The sequence below is a fragment of the Hetaerina americana genome, unplaced genomic scaffold (genome assembly GCF_022747635.1).
Source record: "Hetaerina americana unplaced genomic scaffold, ioHetAmer1.1.p SCAF_1, whole genome shotgun sequence".
Taxonomy (NCBI): Eukaryota; Metazoa; Arthropoda; class Insecta; order Odonata; family Calopterygidae; genus Hetaerina; species Hetaerina americana.
This window is the reverse complement of record NW_027286069.1, coordinates 29915927-29931875: the sequence shown is the minus strand read 5'-3', so window position 1 is coordinate 29931875 and position 15949 is coordinate 29915927. Positions and strand designations below refer to the sequence as shown.

The window sequence follows — 15949 nt, the reverse complement described above, 5'->3', positions numbered from 1 at the left end:
CCATGGTTGAAGAATAGATAAGGAAAGATGATGAAGGACCTTGCTAGAATGGTCACCACCAGGAAAAAGGAAACATGGGCAGCTTAGGGAAACATTGAGAACAGAAATTAACCTTAATTATGAGGGACCGAGGTTTGGAAGAAGAAGACTGTAACGACCAAGAAGACTGGAGGATGGGGATACATGACTCCTGAAAAGTGGACAGGCCCTTGAAAGTAGTCACCAAAACTTGACTTTATTGATATGTGAAACCTATGAACACTTGATTATAATGACGCAGGGGAAGTGTTCACGGTCTTTTCAGCTCTTCTCTATGCTCATAGCTCATTGCTCATTAGCATGTGTCAGGTGAGCTGTCATCAAATGGATTGAGTAATGTGTAGCCTTCCATCTGATGGATGTCTGGGTAGTGTTTCAATTATTGTCTTCTCATCCATCTCTCCATAATCCCAATAGTGTCCTTCAGGTTCTTGATTCATGACATGACATACCGCATTCCTTTTGGTCCATTGCCAAGACATGTGCTATGTAGAACACCACTAATGTTTTGCTCAATTACTCTGTGCCCTATGAATAAGTACCAAATACTCTTCACCTCAGAGTTTTTGTTTTTTTATCTTTAATTCATCTCGCGCTTCAGGCATGACTTTGTATATCACAAAAACTGTACGGTCACCCCGGTTGGATTGAATTGATTTTAAATTCAGAGCCTAAGGTTTTAGTCCACTTTTCTATCTCCCAGAAAACCAAGATGCGCCGAACATCCCGGTCCCCCTGATCATCGCCTCGGGTTTAGAAACCACCGGAGTATAAATATCTCGGTCGATTCCGCAGCGTTGGCATGCCTGCTCCGCCCCTCCAACATCCCTAACCCGCTCACTCTCAACGCAGCAGCTGTGACGTAGAACGTCCTTTACCGTAATAATCCGACCGAGAGGGAGAGGGGAAGAGTGCCGCGAGGAGGGGTTGGGGAGGGAGTAGAGAACGGAGGGGAGGCCTGCGCGGAGAGATACTCTCATCTTCGCAGTGATTAGTCCCGCATATATAGAGCGGACTCCGGGCGCGGAGCCGACGCAGTCCTGGCTCGGATAGGCCACGAAACGGGTGCCTTGGTTGCGATAACCGCATAAATGAACCATTCGTTATTCCAAGCTCCCCTCCCCCCGTCTAAATAACGACGTTGATTTTCATTTTATTCGTTTATGAGAGGAACATTCAGGATCCGGTGTGTTCGCTCGACTTTATTTATTTTACTCTATTCGAATCCGAGGATAACATTTCCAGAAGACCCAATTGTGAACCAAACGACAACACGAAACCCATAAAAAAAGAACATATACCGGGGCGTCTTAAATAAAAGAACTTTTGTTCTTCTTTCGCGGCGTAACGATAGCGCACTCGGGAGAGAACGGGTTTCGTTCGGGGCGAAGTTGGGGAGGGGGTAAGGCGGAGGAGGAGTAGGAGCTGAAGAAAGGCGGGTTCTCCTCTCGTCGGACGACATTTCGCGGAGAACTCTTCCAGGTTCATGCCGAAAAGGGATATTTACCGAGGCGCGCTCTCTCTTTAACTCACACGTTAGCCCGAGTTCTCCCTCTCTCGCGCGGTCCCCACATAACACACACCATCTACCGCGCCCGATTTCCTCACCCCCTCCCCTCCCACACCACCACAACCCCTGTGGAGGTACGTCTCCTCTCCCCCCCTCCGAAACCCCCCATATACCGCCATCCTCTTATGCCCGTACCCTCCGCGCGCTCACACGCGCTCTAGAGTAGGAAGGAAGGAGACGTTTAAAGGGCGGGCGAGGGAGAGAGAGAGAGAGAGAGAGAGAAGAAACGGATGCGCGCCGTTACGCAATTCGGACGTAACTTCGCTCACCCGACAGACTGCGGAGCCGCGACCGACCCAAACCGTACCTACGCCACCTATACTAGTGGACTGAACTTGCGCCCTTGGAGGTCGCCTGGAGGAGGAGGAAAGGTAAGCAAAAGACGAAGGCGAAAAAGAGAGGGGAGGGAGACCACGCCCCTTCCTTCCAGCTTAAGTTGGTTGCAGCTGTTGCAGAGAGATTTCCTCCCTCCAATTCTCTGTCCCCCCCCTCCCGCCCTTCCGTTTTCTCGCCCGACTTTCTTCCCCACCCCACGTTTCACCACGGACACGTGCTTGTTTGTGTGTTGTTCCCTTTTGTCTTCTTTTTCTCTCTTTATACCCTCCCCGCATCCCCCCCGTCCGTGAGAATCGCGTGCCGGTTGCTCAACGTTGTTCGTCGCCTTCCTTTCGTCGCGAGCGCGTACTGTTCCCTCGGGAAATTGCGTGATGCCCGATTCGACTTGTTTCGCCTTGCATATGCCGTCTGCGTCGCCCGTTCATCGAGAGGGAGCCCACCGCGGGAGGTTTTTCAATTCCGATTGGGTTCCCTATCGACGATTGAGACGGTCGTGTGTCGCTCCGACGATTGACGAGGGCGGCCGACGCCCCCGCCTCGGTATTGCCCGCCGCCTCCTTTGTTTTGAATTCGAACACGTGGCGTCGCCCGGGCCAGAACTCATTCGAAGATACCGCCTAGGTCGGCTTTCGGAAACGTTTGGCGTTTGATCGTGGAACTCAAGTACGCATGCGTACGACTGTGAGCGTTCACGGGGTGGGAGCCAGCGGCGTAGCAAAAACACTCCACCCGCACCTCCACGGCCTCCGAAAGTATAACGAAAAAAATAAATGTGCCGACGGACCTTTTAAAGGCTATGATGTCATAGCTTACAAAAGGAACTTAATGTTAACAGGTTTGTCGTAGTCAGGAAATGCGAAGACAATGGTATAACCGTGTTGTACATGCAGGAAGGTACGACGTAAATCGATCTTCAGTTTGTTCCGGTTGGGGAGGGAGGGAAAAAGAACCGGGGGTGACCTCTGAGGCGGGTGGGTCAAGCTTGGCTCCGCTACGCCTATGGTGACGAAGGTGTGTCAATGAAGTAAGTTCGAAGACAATTACGGCCACTGACCGGCGACACCTTGGTTTGAGAGTATGAATGCCGTCGCCGACGATTGAGACTTCCCAGGGGATTCTGTGTAGAGTTTATCGTGCTTTTTGTCCACCGCCTAAATTATGCTATTTTAAATGGAGAGCATGCTACTGTAATTATTTTCTACTGATCTTTGCAGCTCAGGCTGGAAAATAAGGTTTTATTGTTCTCACGAAACTGTACTGAAATGGTACATGATTGTTAAAAAAGCTGTCGAAAGACATACCTCGCTGCATCGCTGAACTAGTTGTTTTCATTATGCTCTGGAATGACCGGTTTTGTAATTCATCCAAAATTGTCACTGATAAGTTCCCATAGTTATAACTATATCACCAAGTCGCAAAATGGCCATGCCAATAACAATGATGAGCCTAGCATTTCGCGGAGAAAAGAGGGTTGGAAGGAAGCTGTTTTATGGCTGCCAATCGAGCGTTCATAGGCTGCGACTCGAGCTATATTTATGACCGTTAGACTTCGTAGTGCTGCTGAAAAAGACTTGAAAGTAAATCATGGTATTTTTCGATTTAAATCTTTCAAAATTAAAGTTCCTTTAATCTTTCCCCAACTTACCCAAGCTAGTTCAAGTACTTACAGCAATGTTTAAACACAAAGTGAAATTTATTTTGGCTCTTATGTTGAAGGAAAATACTCCTTAAACAACATGGAATGTGACCATCGTGAAGTTCACTGAGAGTCGTCATTCCTCATTAGTTGCATGTCATCATGTCTTTTGGACTTAAGTGATGACGGGTGTATAGGCCTGTATGCCCAGTCACTGGGCGGATTCATGCCCAGAAATTTCATAAGATCGGATACCAAACATCCAGATTCTGGAAAATTGGAATGATATTATCTAATATTTCTGACCATATATTTTTTCCATTATAGCAGAAAAAATAAACTTAAAACCGTGGCGGGTAATTTTTTTTAACTTACACGTATTTTCCCTTTTTAACCATTTTTTTCACTTCTAATTTTCCTTTCGCTCCATTTGCTACCCCTAAAATTTTCCAACTGTGACTAATTAAGAACTTATTGCATTTTTAATTTTCCGGCCAAAAATGTATGACAGTATTACATCAAGTTTTAAGATCATAGAGTAAAAGGTTTGAGACATGTATGAAAAAACCACCTTACCAACGCTTTCCATTTTTGGTCTCACGCGGGATTTACATACTAGGAGATAGACATCGCCAACTAATAGAATCTTGCCCACTGAACATTCCAAGCGGGGATTGAGATGTTTTTACAAACTTGGGTGGTACATTTTTCAATGTTTGCCCTGTTTTTTTTACCAAAGAAATTATTTTTCTCCCCAGCAATAAAAAGTTAATCATAAACATTGTTATTGTTTCTTTATTAATTGAATAGTATCGGCGTGGCTACTCTTTTACCAAAACTATTTGCCTGGATCGAAATGTTTACAATTAGGCAGCACCTGTAGGCAATGAGAGACCTCTGCAATAATGCATTAACTTCACTCTCTTAGATCCGCTTCTTGAGGACCGTAATGGCGTGGCTTTTTTTTTAGAGTTCGCGTATAAGCAGATATGATGCAGAATGAAAATGTCATGTCTTCTCAAAACTTAATTGAAAACCTCAAAATCTCCTTGTTTATACTATTTTGAAAATAAGTCAGCCGAAATTTTAGGTTAAAGTAGATTTTCAAAATGTTCGTTATTATCTACAAGGGGTTGGGTCAGGCCCTTAACCATAACTCTCCATAGGTGGTACCTATGAAATACCATTTATTTGTGTGAACGAAAAAGTATTTGTGTAAATTATATTACTTCATGTTTCATTTCTTGGCAACTTTGAACATAAAGGGAAAAAGATCAGTCGTAGTATTTCACGGAAAAGCTAATGGCATGACGCGTTTTTCGCCTATTTAAGGCATCGCCCAGATCCAAATTCGAATTGTTTTTAATGTAAAATTTCATTCTGTATAAATTTTTCTCGGTTGACATTCCTCCTCACTGTTTTTGATTATATTCCTCCTCCTCCTATCCTTAAACTTGTCGTGAATCCCAATGTGAGGCATGCGCTTGTCTGGAATTAGTGACGTAGTGTTGACCGCGTTGGCAGTGGATGAGGTCTTATACCTTGAAAACAATCGATTTATAAATTTCACCCGTCAAAATCATTAGCCACATTTCATTTCGTTAGGGTAGGTAATGACACTATTTCAGTTAAGGGAGACTTATCTGTGCGGAGAGGGCAAGGCTGGGAATGACTACAACATTTTTTACATTTAAATATGGATACATATAAAGACTTTTAGAGGGCTAACAACTAAGAAAACTCGTTTCCCCTCACTTGATTGCCACCCACGATCTAAGTATGCAGTCAAAACCACTTGGTTAAATTTATTTTTTAAGTGTTATTTAATAGTTACGGCAGGCGCCCGACAGCTAAGATCATTTGCACCATTAGGGATAGGTAACGATAATCTGATCTGATAGTAATACAAGTAATACTGTAAGGGAATGGGGAAAGAAGGGTGGAGAGAATGCCAGGGTTATAAGGAAATGCCAGTGCTCGTAAGGAAAGTCGCGAAGAGGCCCAAAACGTAACGCCCCATCCGACGGAAGGCGTTCTCCACTTGATGTGCTCTCCACATAGCACTCCCTAAAAGGGTTCGGGATACCACAGAAATATCCTGCCTATTCCGGGATACGAACCCGGGCCCTCTTCGGGGTGTGACGACAGCACATTAGTCACCATGCCGTCCCGATCCCCTGGCGTCCCTTACTTTTTTAGAAGACAAGTAATAAAACTTCCGGGAAAGTTTATTATCACCGTCAGGTCCAGAGATGTCAGTTTAAAATCACTTTTTAGAGTTAGTGCTCGATCGATCCCCATTCCCTTTACTTTTGCTTTGGAGGCCCGCTCTTACAAGCTCTGGATGCGAATGCCATATGGATGCCGGACCTGTCGGAATTAATGGAACTTTTGTGCTACTTGACAAGCATAACTTGGTCTCAGACTCTCGCGGATTTGAGCGTAGAAAGATGGCAGAGTTGGCCAAGTTGTTGAGATGTTTTTAAAGCGATGCACGCGGACGGCTGAATGCCCCACGCCTCGGTTATGAAACACCCTCGGAGGTAATTTTAAATTGCTCGGGTAATGTAATCGAAGGTTGCGTGCAAGAGAATGTCGTTGCATTTGCGTGCCAGTGTCGCCCAGCGCACACGCATAACGCGCATAAAATTTGGGGCGGGTAACAGAAGGGGCTTCGCCGAGCATTGCTGTACATACGAAGTCGCCCATCCGGTCGCATAGCCGTTCATCCCGTTGCATGAAGATTGGTTGAAGTAAATTGCATAAAAAGTATTCCGATTTACTCTTTGGGAAAGTGAAATATCACGAAAGGCGTCGGCGGGGGAAACTTAAGTACAAATTATCAAGAAAATGTTTCGCCGATTGGGCCCACCTGAAATTTATTCCGGGTGCCAAGTTTTATTGATTCGGCGTCGCTCGAACCGTAAAGGTGAGAGTTGACGCAGAGCATCCTGCTTTCTTTGTCACATCCGAACGATTACGGGCGAGCGTTGGAGCATTAAAAACTAGCTAATGGTTGAGGCGAATTAAAACCTCAGGTCACCCCCCTAAAGTAATTATTTCACACTCGCTTCCCGCGTTGTATCCAAGTTTATCATCAGGTTAGGAGATTGGGAACGCTTACCGATCGGTTGAGGATGAATTGAGAATCGGGTCTTGTTCGGCATCTGGATCTTCTGTAAACAGTTTTATTCCACGTTAGGGTCTGGCGCCTGAGTCTCCACTGCGATGACCAGGAAGGGGGAGATGGTCTATCTATGTCTCCGTGCCCACTCTTATTCTTTAAGCCCATTGGTCTCCTTGTTATTTCTTTAAGTCGATCTTCTTACATTTTCACTTTCATATATCAGGCTTTGGACTCAGTTTGCTTGGGTTACTGTACAAAGCCCGATGAGGTTCTTCTCACTTGACCTTAGTTGGCTGCTGAACCTTGACGAATCACGGGACGACGTATTCCTAAATTGCTTTTTTCTTTGTGAAGAGTGTCCTGTTTTCTTTCGTTGATTATGAATATAAATGGCCGTTCCTATCGTGTGAAAAGCATCTAAGAAGGTTGGTGTAATAGTCTACATTTTCAAATTGTAAATTATTTTAAGATAGAAGGGGTGATTGGTACATCATTGCTTAAAAGCACAGAAGCCTCCCCCCCCACAAGTTTTTTGTCAATTTATTTACGATCGTTCTCGGAAGTAATCCGTCTGCTATTTTCGGCAGAATTCCCAGTCGACAGAAAAAAAACTCTCCAGAAGAGGAGGAGACGGCTTTGCAATAAAAAAATTTGTTTGCATAGAGCCGCAAAGCATTTCTGTACGCACAAATCCAAATATCATATCCACGCCGGTAGAAAGTGAAAACCGTCCTTAACGATATCATTAACTCATCCTCTGTGAAATACTGAAAATACGAACTTGCAAGAACGTACGAACGTTCTTTATTGTGATGAGTGGCAATTAATTTCAAATTCAAGGAATCGAGAGCGCAGAGTGCCTTGGAATGTGTCAAACTTCCTCAATGCCTCTATGATAACTACAGAATTATTATTCATGGTGAGAAACTCTTCTATGTTTTCCTCAAATGCTTTGAGAGTGCTTATTAAGTTCCTGGAGAGTGGATGTTGTCTTACATGTATTTTCCTACTTCTCGTACACTCTTATCTGGTGAGAAAATGTGAGAAAAATATGCGGTTGCAATGGTCCGTCCACCGGAAAACATGAAAACGTCCAGTAATACTCGTCGAAACTTTCTCAAGAGGAAAATCTCTGGGACAAAAAGCTGGACTCGGAATAGGGAATGTCGCTGCTGTGGCTTGGAGAGGAAATGTATTAATAAGTATTCATGGCACTTAATTGACCGTTTGACAGCGACCTTAAAGCTGGGAAAAAATATGAGGAATTCATCTCCTGCCGTCTGCGGTAAATAAGCGTGAATAAAAAACTTATGGTCCTTGAAACACTTCTTTCAGCTGCATCAAATAGGAGATGCAAGCGGAAATGGTACCGAAATATAAAGGCTATCCACATGTGATGTATGCATAGTTAATCATCAAATAGACGATACTTTCGGTTTAAGAGGATATATGAATACTATCCTCCAGTGACTGAATCAATTAAGGTTAAAGTAGTATTTCTTCCACATTGCCTATATACCTTGTTATGTCCATTTATTTTACCGCCTCGACCTAGTCAATAGCTCTTCATAATATCTATGCTACTGCATTTTGTCGAATTATTTTGCTCCCTTTTGTTCCTGAGTGTCCCTGAGCTAAGAATGAACCAGCCGCAAACTTCTTAACATTGTTGTGCAACAACGTACATGGTTAGACGCACTTATATTTCTTGTTTTTCTTTCTCCCAGTTAAGAGACTCGCTTAACGTTTCAATCAAGCGAACGAGCTAACCTGACGGAAAGGTGGCTGGCTGCTCATCGAAACCATATGGGACTGCATGTTATAATAGCTACATCCGTCCTACGTTTCGAGGTCTCTTCCTCTTTCGTCGGTTTTTAACTTTTGGGCCAGATGCGGCCTTCGACCCACTCACGAGCGTCACGAGTCACTGATATACTATATTGCTCGACCTAACTCTTATCGCGCCACAATTTTTTTCTTCCTCATTAGCTTGTTTGGTCTGAGAACTTAGCTGGCCGCTATCTCCTGCGAGTCCTTTTTTTCAATACGTCACTTCCGATCGAAATGGAGGTCTATAAGTATTTCACCTCTCTTATTGTGCTCAGTTTTCCCTATTAATTGCTCCGCAAAAGGATGACATAGTTTTTGTCATGGCTCGTTACCGTAGTGTTTACTTACCCAGAGTTTTCGCTGATGCGGTTGTTTTTTTGGAAATTCATCTGACTTCCATTGAGCTTATCGTTTAAGACAAGCTTCAACATCACTCGTATGCATTATCCTGACTCCCATGCATCTTCTATTCTCTAGGGGACGATTTCTCCGAGATGTTGTGATTGACAATTAATTTGCTGCTGTTGCGGACGGCAATAGGTGCCTCGATCATTGTCATCGGAGTTATCATTTACTGTGAAAAATCAAGAGGAAGGTTAAATGAGAATTGGAGATATGAACATATAATAGTTGAGGAGAAAGCACAGAGTAGCGGTGCAAAAGAATAAATCATCTAACTCCATGAAACAAAATGAATCCGTGAAGCTCACAATGAACAGAAAACAACATACAAGTACAAAGGAAAGAAAGGATGACAACATTCTATGGCTAGTTGTCAAACGGTTTCGATTCGTATAGCAGGAAACAATCACGCCTACTTTCTCCTTTTACGTGGCTCCATAAGTAACGTGCATACTTGCTGTATTTAATAGTTATGACAGAGCGGTGAGGCCATACGCCCTGGCCCAGTTTGGATTCGGTGAGAATGGTTGAGGGATGCGGGTTGGAAGATGATGGATATGGGTTTTTATTCATTTTTTTCCAATTGCTTATTGAGTGTTACACAAACTGTGGTTTTGCAGTGCTCTGGAGATCCAGATTTAAACCAGGCCCTGTGTGTGGTCTTCTATGTTGGAAGATGGATGGAAATACATGCATGGTAAAAAAAGAAAATTAGCCTTTGCGAGCGAAGTACGGTGGAGCACTTTCGGATGCAGTGGCTTGACCTAACATAACAATGAAGGCGGCGTTTTTCTATCCCGCACTCTCATTTCGCTAAGTAGTGCATATTCCCCCTCAGCTTTTGACCTTTTTCTAATCTACCTAAAAGCATCCCCTAAAGCCAACTACACGTTACAATTGAATCCTATTGTAACAATAAGTTATCCAAAGAAACTGCGGGAGATGCCGCAACAGTAACTTTTAACGGAGTCATCCGCTAATGTGCATTTCAATGCAACAATTTCAGAGTGTAAAAATCATTCGCCTTGACTGGGATTCGAACCCAGATCCCTCAATATCCGGTCGAGTGCTTTAGCCACTTAAGCTACCGAGGCGTCCTCTTAAACTCTGAAATTTTTCATTCATTTTTGAATACTTATAGTTTTATTTCTTTTTAATTTTTACGGTTACATACCATGCAGTTGGCGGTTTCTTTGCATACTTTTTAATTCTTTGCCGACTCTTTCCGGCATTTTAATACAAGTTCCAACTTATGTTCTCTTTATTCATATTCCGTGGTTTTCTGAGGTTTGAAGCTTATGAACATTCTGTAGTAGTCGGTTTAGCTTGCCACGAGACTTGGGAAGGTGTGTAAATATATCGTGTAGTTGATATGATAGAGACAGATAGGCCACATTTGAGTCTGCCATTGTTCTTTCCTGTGTTGCGGCCCAATTTGCTGCAGAAACATGAAAAGTCTTAGGTACGCAAACGTAGAAAGATATATTGATTGCGAAAAATAGTTAGAAAAATATCACAGTTTATTTACAAACACGATATCTCTCTCGATTTTTCAAAGTGATCATCCAGTGTTTGGCTTCACTGAATTATGGCGTCGGAACATGTTTCGTGTTCATAAATTAACTGTAGAAGTTTTCCTAGGAATATTTTTTATTTGCACATTAAGACTGAATTTCACGAGCTTTCGTTTTTACTGTGAAATTTATTCTGGTGTAAGAATATTTCCCAAGACTACTCCACGCCGTGTCCCTAATGTTATCCGTACTTAGCTGACAATATTATCATGGTAATTAGCCGATTGTTTAATTGCATATGGGAGTGCCAAGTGACAAAAATATTATGAAAGTGACCCCTTCCGAGAAAGGAATCAGTAAATGGCCAACATTTTTTAGTATCAACACTTGATGCATGTTGAATATATCTGGTTTCCTGTTTGCTGAAAATGTTTCACGAGGACTACATTTTGAGGTACAAAGATGATAATGGCAGTTATTTGACTTGGGAGAGTGAACATTCTTTGCATTGCGATAGGAAGCTGTCTCAAGGAGACTGTATGAGACTTCAGACACTGTTATGCAACCGTTCGCTTTTGAATTTGTCGTAACACTTCGTAAAATACACAATGCTTTATCGCCAATAAACTATATCGCTCTAGGAGGAGGAGGATCCACCGGAAATACGATTGATTCATGAGGTGTTTTTTCCATGGGAACCAATGCAATTAACAGTAGAGTTTGGGCTTGAAAAATTGCAAAAAATTTAAACGCGACGTACGGTACATAGTATCCTCGAATGGAGCAATGAATGAGGCCCTGAAATAAATGTTTAAAATGAATGCTAACCCGCTCTTTAAAATAAGATTTAACAAATGGATAAACACTGATTCACCTTTAGAGAAACTCTTTGGGCGCCAGCCATGACATCGGGCCTAACTGGGGAACGACAAGCATGATATTAACTAAGCCGACTTTAAGAATCCACCATTCGATTTTCTCGCTATTTGAGCCACACAACGAATACGCGATTCACACTTGAGAGTCGTGTTTTCAGAAAAGTCGCTCTTAGCGAGAAAACGGCCCCTAATCAGCATAGAGCTTAGCATAGTTGCAGCATAATCTGAAATACGAACTGTATAGTGGCACGAAGAAAACTCAGTGCTTATTCAAACTTATTTCAAAGTTACCAGCCGAATACGAGGAAATGATCCACGTCTCCCACCAAATCCTCGAACAGTAAAGAAAAAATTAGAGACAACTGATTCGAGGGCTCATTGTGATTTCGCATAATTCAAGGGTATAGAAGAGGTGGAGAGAAGCGCTAAGATATCAAATCATATTTCTTTTGGGGACTCTTCGCTTTATTTTTTGTGACTTGTGCCCTGACACCATGAATCGCACAACTCGCACACAAGTGAGCATGCCAATCCCTAAAGAATGGGCAAACTGCACGAAGTACCAAGATGTTCTGATCCAGTTCATTAGAATGGTAATCTACGGTCCTCGATGAACACAGAGAATAACCACCGCACTAAACACCGTAAAGCCCCGTACTGCAGTAAATTATTCTTCCACTCCGCAAGCTCTCTGCCTCCTTTCATTCAGTCCAACGTGCCTAATATTTACATCCCTCTATTGCGCTTGTCCAAATTTCTCCCCTCTAATCACAGTTTTCGGCATGCTATTGCCACGTGCTATGCTTTGCATCCAATTTATCTGCCTTCTTTGAATGTCTTCCAACTACTCTCTCTCTCTCCTCCAATACCTTGGCTTGCATTTTTCCGCTCGTTTACTTTTCCGTCAGTTTTACTTGTCCATATTCATGCAAATCAAATGCCTAAAATCTGTGCTTGCCTTTAAGAATAAACTACCGACAATTTCGAGCCATGCAAAACAGCGCTTAGTTTCAAAATCTTCCCTCGTCTCTTGCTTACATTTGTACATAAGGCTTCTGTCATTAGGTCACCAATTGCTTTCCATTTGTAGATGGAGATCATTTTATTGGAACTGTGGGATAAGCGTTAAATTTTCAAGTTAAAAAATAGTCGAACTTTATTTCGGCTGAACCTTGCATGTTCAATCCTATGCAGTAATGATGTGGGCACCGGGAAAATTTCATTTCTTATAATGTTTGACATCGCGTGTGTGTCAACAAATGAATGAATTTGAAAAAAATACCTGTGGATACATCATTTACAACGAATGCATTCAAAATTCGTGCACTTGCTGGTGAAGGCCCATTTATGGTCTGCATTGTTCGCCTTCATAAAGATCAGGTGGAGGAAAGATTTTTGAAAATCCTGGCGAGGCTCCACGTTACATAATTTGCCAGAATTTCTTGCATAAGCCTCTGATTCGCAGAATGTTTGACGATTAGAATACTCAACTCACCACGAGATCTTTCCTAACGACATCCCATTACAAACATATTCGATATCACCTAGTCATTCTACAAATTCACTCATCCAGACCCCAGAATCGTGTCTCTGAATCTTTTATTCTCGTCCTTATCGTACTCATTTTAATGGGGTTGGTTTCTTTTGTGCTTCGGCGAGTATTGCGAATTAATCGAAATCGAGAAATCTCCCTTATGACTTTGATCCCTTCGGCGGACTACTGCTAAGAAGTGGGGAACCTCCTCTCACGTGTCGGAAGCGGATGTGCGATCCGGGCCTTATTAACCAGGCGTCCGGAGTCTGTCGCTTCATAACAAGCCTGACAACTGTTTTGTTCCAAAAAGAGCTGTTTCCAAAAAAAATCACGTGCCAGAGAATGTGACGCGGAAATCGTTTGGATGTGATCGAGCTTTAAAAAAGGGGGACTCGCTGTTAATATCCACGTGAGTAGAAACCCTTTTGTCCGGAGTGGATTTGTCCGCGGGGACAGTGGGGACAATTGGCAATGTGCTGTCCGCGGCGGAGGCCACCGGATTCGTCACCTGATTGACCTAATCGATGTAATCATATTTCTTCATTTGAGTTCGATTCAGTATATTTACCAGTTTTTTTCGCAATCATTTCTATTAGTGCAAAGAAAATTAAGCGTTAAATTCAATGGGTAGGGTTTCTTTTCCATTTCCGTTTATTTTTCCAGTCCGTGGTTGTCTTAAGTACATCATCCGCGGTGGTATTTTGCTGGAGAGAATGGAGGAATTGGCAGCGATATATGCCGACCTTAGTCATGATTTCATTCTTTGGGTGTGCCGCCTCACCTCGGGACGAGGACTCATTTTCAGACCAGGGACCCATTTTCGGCTATTCCTACTCTTGTGCATGGTTATTTTTGTTCGCACTGTGTATTTTTCCATCGGAGCCGCCTTGGCGAGCTCCGAAAACTGAACCAGATTTTGATCCCGGAACCTATCCCCGTTCATGCGCTCGTGCTAATGTATTAATAGATCAATTTTCACGATTCAGCTTCATATTCCCATTATTTATAACGCATAATCTGATTAATTTGGAAAAGGTTTTCTAATTTGAACGCGTAGTCATATTTTCTCATTCAATTAGCACCTTGCGTTTATACGTTTCTTGCCATGCACGGTTTGAGCAACGCAGTATCGTATCCAGGAATTAGTGTATTGCGTTCAACTCCTGGCTGAGGCCCTGAAAGATTATTCTCCACTTCTCCGGCTTGTGACTCTTTTTGTTTATTCAACTAAGCACTTTGAAAAAACGTTTGAATTGGGAGATTCGTTCATAATTACCCATTCTTATTTCGTTTTCACGGAACGCTTGCGAAGGGCGTGCCGCCAAATAGTTCGCGTCGTTATTATTGGAGTAGATGGTGTGACAGGCACCATCGAATTAATACTTTCATGGCTTCCATTCGGACGCGTGCTCCTCACGGTTCCCACCATCATGATGCTTGCTTGGTATTCGTTCATGTTAACGGGGGCCGTCTCCTGGGTACACAATGAAGTTTCCGAAGTGTTCAGCATGAACTGAATTGAATTTTCCGTCTCGCACTTGTCTCCTACGTTGGAACGAGAGAAGTCAATCCGGGTAATTCCAATGACAGCGGTAGAAACGTGTGGAGCTTGGAATGGGGAAGACTTATCTGTAAGGAAATGGGGCCAAGTCATTCTATTCAATTTGCAAGTTGTACTGGCCTTGGTAAAGTTCAGCGACCGGGTACGTTGCTCGAGTGCAAGCCTCGTGTGCTCCCTCTCCTCACTTCTTGGACCCCATTGCCCGCTCAGACCTGGTCTGTTTTCATCAGGTACCTTTTCAGCGGGACGACTGTTGTTATTCTGATCGTCCGAAAGGGTTTTGTTATTCTCCTAGTGCATGATAAATTTCAATGGAGTGCCTGAAAGCCTTATAGAAGTGTTTCATCGAAATTCGCTCTTACTTAAGCATTGAACTAAGTCAGAGATTAATATTTCACAGCGTTCCATAATGGAACCGAGAAGTTTTTTCGGTGATGCTGTTCGTTGCTTTATTATTTTTTAAGTTTTCGCCGACTAATCTGCTGGATTATTCTGGCGAGAGGCCGGAAAGCCTTGCATTCAGAGCCTTCCTGCTTGATGGAGTTATCAGAATAATCTGTGAAATCTTGAAAAATGTATTATTTATTTTGGTCTTATATTCAGAAAAAGAAGAACCAATTCGTAAAAAAAAAGAAAATCATGTGGTCAGAATATAACTCTGACTGACTAATAATACATCCAACAGTTTCAGTTCAAACGTGCACACATTTCCGGCGAAATACCAGTGATAATAAGAAAGAAAGATAAAAATAATAAATGAATACAGTAAATAATAAATCAAATCACAGCATTGCCGTGAAAATATTCTTAATTCCGATTGGAAACGCTGTCGGTTATCATTACCTATCGCGAACTGGGCGCCACCCGTAGCTATGGTTTTGACAATCACGTTTCTCACTCTTAAAGTGTTATCGGCTGATTTGATAATACCAGTGTGATATCAGAAGTAAAAAATAAAACAGTTCAAGTGATTTATGATACGAAATCGGAAGTTATTTCTGGCAGCAAAGCTGATTTTCCAGTAGGGAGGCCACCAGTTCACGTAGTGTGGTCACGTGTTATTGGAAGATCCTGTCACATTGTTCCAACGCAAAGCCTCAGTTCGTGGGCATCTCGATTAGCCTAGTGTTTCCAATTCTCTTGGGAAAAGTCGCTTTGGATTCATTTCTCAAAGCCATATGTCAATTTACAAGTTCTCTGAAAATAATAGACTGCAAACTGAAAAGTATTCTAAGCCATCTAAGTTTAAGTCTTCTGAAAAGTAGACTTGATGGAAATAGCTGGAAAATATTTACTTTCATCAGAATTTCCTGCACAACTGAACTACGAGGGTTCGTAAATTGACGAGTAGATTTTCAGATACGGGACCCCAGGTTGACTCGCTGCAAGTATTCAGGAAAAATTTACGAGTAAAATTAAATTGGTGCGCGAACATTTGAAAGAAAGAGGATTATCTCTGTTCTGATTCCTTCAACTCATGCGGCAAAGGCTTCGTTATAATGTTTCGCTCATTCAGCGAGGA

General features: G+C 42.7%; 1 protein-coding gene across 1 annotated transcript in view; it reads left to right on the top strand.

Annotated features, from left to right (window-relative positions):
* Window positions 1-1089: 1089 nt before the first annotated feature.
* Window positions 1090-15949, top strand: part of Tob (Transducer of ERBB2) — a 119912-nt gene continuing 105052 nt past the window's right edge. The window contains exon 1 of the mRNA XM_071587568.1: window positions 1090-1980. The gene's annotated coding sequence lies outside the window, so the exon portion shown is untranslated. The remainder of the gene's footprint in view (window positions 1981-15949) is intronic.